The sequence below is a fragment of the Megascapheus bottae genome, chromosome 20 (genome assembly GCF_031878675.1).
Source record: "Megascapheus bottae isolate mThoBot1 chromosome 20, mThoBot2.hap1, whole genome shotgun sequence".
Classification (NCBI taxonomy): domain Eukaryota; kingdom Metazoa; phylum Chordata; class Mammalia; order Rodentia; family Geomyidae; genus Megascapheus; species Megascapheus bottae.
The window spans coordinates 40,434,275-40,439,832 of record NC_143528.1 but is presented as its reverse complement, the minus strand read 5'-3'; positions in this window follow the sequence as shown (position 1 = coordinate 40,439,832).

Sequence of the window (5,558 nt, the reverse complement as noted above, 5' to 3'; positions counted from 1 at the left end):
TGGGTCTCGGCCCCCGAGAGCGCCTCGCGACAGGCCCGGCCGGCGGGGAGGCTGCGGGGGAGCGGGTAGGGGCCGCTCCGAGGCCGGCTCGCCCCGGTCCGAGCCGCCGGCACTGCTGGCGGAAGAGACGGCTCGCCAACTCCGGGCGGAAGCGGCGCGGCTCGAACCCCGGAAGAAGTAGAGGGGAGAACCGGAAGTCGGTCTCCGCCCGGGTCCGGGCGGAATGCCGCCCCCCCGGGGACAGCCCAGAACCCACGACAGAGGTTCCGGCCCGGGCTCCGCGGGCCGGCGAGGACGGACGGACGGACGGACGGGGAGGCCCTCCACTTGACTACGTCCCCCGAGGGCGGTGAATGGCGGCGGCTCCACCCCGCCCGTGAGGAGAGGCCAAGCGGGATGCGAGAAGACGTAGAACGGAGAAGGAGGGAGAGCTTCAGGGAGGAAGATCCGATTGAACGGGCACGACGGCTCATTCTCGGATGTAGAAAGGCCCAGGCAGGCGTCTGGCTTCCCGTCCGCTGGAGGCGGGGGGTCGGATTCTCCACCAATCCCATCAACTTCCTTTCTGATTTCCTGAAAAGAGCCTGTGAGGCACCGGGGTGGGTCTGAGGCACAGCTCCAGGGACAGAGCCCGGGAGCCGCGAGGTCACACCCAGCGCGGTGGACATAGGGCTGGTATTCTAGAAAGCCGTGAACCGAATAGACAACATGGTTGGTGCGTGCTGGATAAGAGGAAACTGTCAGTATCTGCTCCTCTGGTAGGATGAAGCACTAGAAACCGTTAGAGAAGTCCATACGTACTGAGATGAAGCTGAAGCAGAGGAAGCCCTTGAGAGCTGAGGAAAACAAAACGTTGATAGTTAATATTAGAGCATGGGCCAGGGCCTGGGAGCCCAGGCCTGTCATCCTAGCTACGCAGGAAGCTGAGATCTGAGGATCGGGGTTCAAAGCCAGCCCAGGAAGAAAAGTCCTTGAAGCTCTGATCGCTAATTAACTTCCAAAAAGCAAGAAGTAGAGGTGGGACTCCAGTGGTAGATCACTAGATTTGAGCCAAAAAGCTCAAAGCCCAGGACCAAGGGATGATGACGATGATGATGATGATGATGATGATGATACATGGTAGGAGTGCTGGAATGGGCTTCCCTACATGAACAGTAGGTGGTGGTGGCATTCAGCGATGATAGGCTTCCATTCTATTAAAATAATCCAGTGGAACTAGTCAAGCATTATTATCCAAGCTGCCAGAACATAAAGGTCTCAGAAGATTCTGATAAAGAAGATAATGGCATTTTTTTTTTGTCAGTCATGGGGCTTGAATTCAGGGCCTGGGTACTAACCCTGAGTCTCTTTGTGCTCAAGGCTACCAATTTGAGCCACAGCCCCACTCCTGATTTTTCAGTGGTTCATTGGAGATAAGAGTCACACCAGGACTTCTCTGCTGAGGCTATCTTCAAATTGAGATCTTCAGATTTCAGCCACCTAAGTAGTTAGGATTACAGGTGTGAGCCACTGACACCCGGCTGGATAATGGAATTTCTAACACACACACACACACACACTGTTTTCAAGACCTTGAAGATGTTTTATCACCATACTGTGTGATAAAATGGTACTGATTTGTAATCACCCAGAACTTTCTCTGTCAGTCATCATCACTGTCAAAGTGGAAGCAACAGATTTGACAGGAATCTCACTCTCAAGAAATAACAACTTATAGGCCTGTGTTTACTTAACATCGTCCTCCCTGATACCTTCTCCTCCACCAAAACCAGCTATTACTGCAGATATTTACAGCAGCATTTAGGAGGAAAGAAAACAGACATCACTGTCAAGGTCATTCTCACTTGTAGATAAGGAAACTAACGCAGATGAGCAGCCACAGCGACAATGACATGGGCAAGATCTCCCATTCAGCCAGTGGATTGCAGACTACCAATGTTTTCCAATATATTCACATTTGACTCCTGGAGACCTGGAGAAACAAACAGGAGAGAAATGGTTTTCAGCTCAGACAGGTTTGGAGGATGGTGAATCCCAGCCTGGGGTGGAGCCCACAGCTCTGTGTTCAACCCCAGGCACTCCATGCCCCACTCATTTGCAGTAGACTGGGCTTTGAATGGCTCTTGTCTGTTAAGAATGTTAGAAAACGCAAACAAGGGTTCAAGTCTCCCTGCACTTATCAATAAATGGGAAGGTCTAGGGACAATAAGACTGATGGGTCTGCACTCAGACGCCACCCTTTCACAGACACATTCCAACATCTACTTCCTGAGTCTGGGGCCACTGAGCCCTTTCATTTTGGGGACCAAGTGGAAGAATGGAATCCTGGCAAGTGAGAAGGAGGTGGCAAAGAAGGAAGGAAGGGGGACTGTTTGTACTGCTGTGTAAACCTCACCTTAAATATAGCTGCATATGTCACTCATTGCTTGGATGGAACCACGGGGAAGGTGGGAGGACTGAGCAGCTGGGGGCTAGGTGAGCCCCTCCCCCACTGCCCTGTAGTCCCAGGGCTTCTCATTCAGTGTCCCTGTTGCCTGAGCTATGGCAGCTTCACATGGATAGGGTGCATTCTCAGCAGATGAAGATGTAGAGTATTTCCCAGACCACAGCAGAAGCTACGTCATCTTTCACAACGTAGACTCAAAGGTCGCAGAGTCCTTTCTGCTATCCTCCCTGGATCTAAGCTGTCACAAAAGCCCACCCACTCTACCACAAGAGACCTCCATCTCCCAGTGGGAGCCATGTGAAAGGCTTTTCAACGTACAGTTGAGAGTGTCCACATGTCTGCATGAAGGTCACTTCTGTTCACACTGGCTGCAGGAAAGAAGAGGAGGGAGAAAGCCTGGGAAGTTACCCACTGTCATGCCAAAGTGTTTTTCTGCTCCTGGCCATAGTGAAATGAACTAACGATATGTAATTACATATAATTGGATATAATTAAAATAAAGAGGCACATCTAAGATAAAGGCCTAATTAAAAAGTTGGAAAGTTAACTAGGTGAGAATGTCAACAAGACTAATTTAGTGATTATTGGTGAAGTGTACTGACCTCCTTGAATGTCAGAAAGAGTCAGGGTCCGGTGAATTGGTGAGGCCAACAACCTGCCCTCAGCCCTCAGCCATACACCCCGTACCTCACAGCTCTCATACACACACTCTATAGAAGGCGAAATATGACATGAAGTTTTATTTCCAAACCTTTAATTTGTTTAATAGACGGTGACATTACAATTACCTCTCCCTCACTTACTTTCTCAGCCTTTGGCTTTTTTCCACTGCTCTTTTCTCTCTTGCTTCTCCACTCTTTTATTTTCCTGAATGACAGACTTAGCAGGATGGTCAATAAGTGCCACTCCCCCTACATACAGACAACTAAGTCAATACGCTAAGTCAACGCCCACCTTCATAACTGGTGGCTGGTGGCCACCACAGCAGCCAAGAGATCACAAATACTGTCCTGATGTAAGGTGGTGACAGGAGCCATAGTGGCTTCACCTGGGACATGGATTCAGCATGAGGAAATGATCAGGCACAGGCCTCATTCTCTGGTAGGGCATTCCCTGGTGAGGCCACAGGAAACAAAGCAAAGTTAAAAAAGGCAAAATCTCTGTCTGCTGGTTCGTGCCTGTGGTCTCAGCACTTGAGGTGCTAAGGTAGGAGGATTGCTTGTTTAAGGCAAGCCTGGGCACCCGAGAGACATTACCTATGGACAGACAGACAGACAGACAAACAGACAGAAAGATAAATAGATAATAGATAAGAGAAAGGTGATAGATGATAGATAGCAAAAATAAATACAAGATAAGAAACTTGGTTACTTCATCAATAAATATGCTATCAAAAGACATTGAAAGGGAAATATGAACATGGATTGTGCTTTAGATGATATTGTTGAGTTATTGTTGATTTTCTTGGATATGCTAATGATTATATAGTTATGAAAGAAGACATTCTTTTTCTCCAGAGATAAGTAATTAGCTATTTAAATATGAGTTATTATCATATCTCCTGCTTTTATCCACTTGTCTCTGGAGAAGTCTATGCAAATATTTATTTATAATGTATATGTATTCTTACATGCATGTATTTTGTATATATGAGCATATGTGTACAACCACAATGTGGTGAAAAAGAATAACATAGATAACAAATTAGGACTAGGAGTTTGGCCTAGTGGCAGAGTGCTTGGCTAGCATGCTGACCTGGGTTTGATTCCTAGGTACCACATACATAGAAAAAAGCCAGAAGTGGTGCTGAGGCTCAAGTGGTAGAGCTCTAGCCTTGAGAAAGTCCAAGGACAGTGCTCAGGCCCTGAGCCCAAGCCCAGGACTGGCAAAAAAAAAAAAATTATTGACAATTTGTTAATCTAGCTGATGGATTTGAAGGGTTCACTGTTCTATTCCTTCATTTTTTTTGTGTAGATTAACTTCTTTTCAAAATGTAGACCTTAGAAGTTAAAATTTAAGGGGCGTACAGAATATGGCACTCGGAATGTCTTTTTAGTACATGACTTCTCAAGCGGGAAGGGGCCAGAAAAATGGAGTCTGCCAAGTCCTTTTTCTAAGACATTGACACTTGAGGTTTTATAAACTCTGTCTCGTGCAGAGAGAAAAAAGAGGAAGGGATGGGTGGGGAAAAGGAGGGAAGGAGAGAGGAAGGAAGGGAGAGAAGGAAGAAGAGAAGGAGGGAAGGAGGTAGGGAGGGAAACAAGCAATAGAATGGCTTTTTCAAGCTTCCAGATTAGTGTTTGGCACCCTCTAGTGGAATGTTTGAAAATATAATGATCAAATATTTTATAAATTAGTAATAGCACACATTGTTTACTAAATGCCATGTAGTGAACAAAGCCTTTTAGTGCAGTATTTCATCGTCACAACTATCTATAATTTAGGCATCTGATTTTCTCCCTCCTTCCTTCCTTCCCTCCCTCCTTCCTTTCCTCCTTCCTTCCTTCCTTCCTTCCTTCCTACCTTGCTTGATTTCTTTTTAATTTTGTCAGTCATGGGACTTGAACTCTGGGCCTGGGTGCTGTCCCTGAGTTCTTCAGCTCAAGACTAGCACTGTGCCACTTGGGCCACTTGGGGCCACAGCAACACTTCTGGTTTTCTGATGGTTAATTGGCAATAAGAGTCTTACGGACTTTTGTACCTAGGCTGGCTTTGAACTGCACTCCTCAGTTCTCAGGCTCCTGAGTAGCTCAAATTACAGGGGTGAGGCACTTGCTCCTAGCTAAACACTAACTTTTCTTTTTTTTTTTCTTTTTTTCTTTTCTTTCTTTTTTTTTTGGTCAGTCATGGGAAACACTAGCTTATATCTTTCAGTCCAGCTGTTCTGGCTTCTGCCATCTCCATCATTTTAGAAAATGGTTCTTAGTCTCTTGGGTTTTCTTTTCTTTCCTTTCCTTTTTTTCTTTTTTCTTTTTGATCAATTGCGGGACTTGAACTCGGGGCCTGGGTGCTATCCCTGAACCTCTTTGTGCTCAAGGCTAGAGAGCTCTACCACTAGAGCCGCAGCACCACCTCTGTCCTGGCTTTTCTTAAATCCAAGGTTATTCATTAT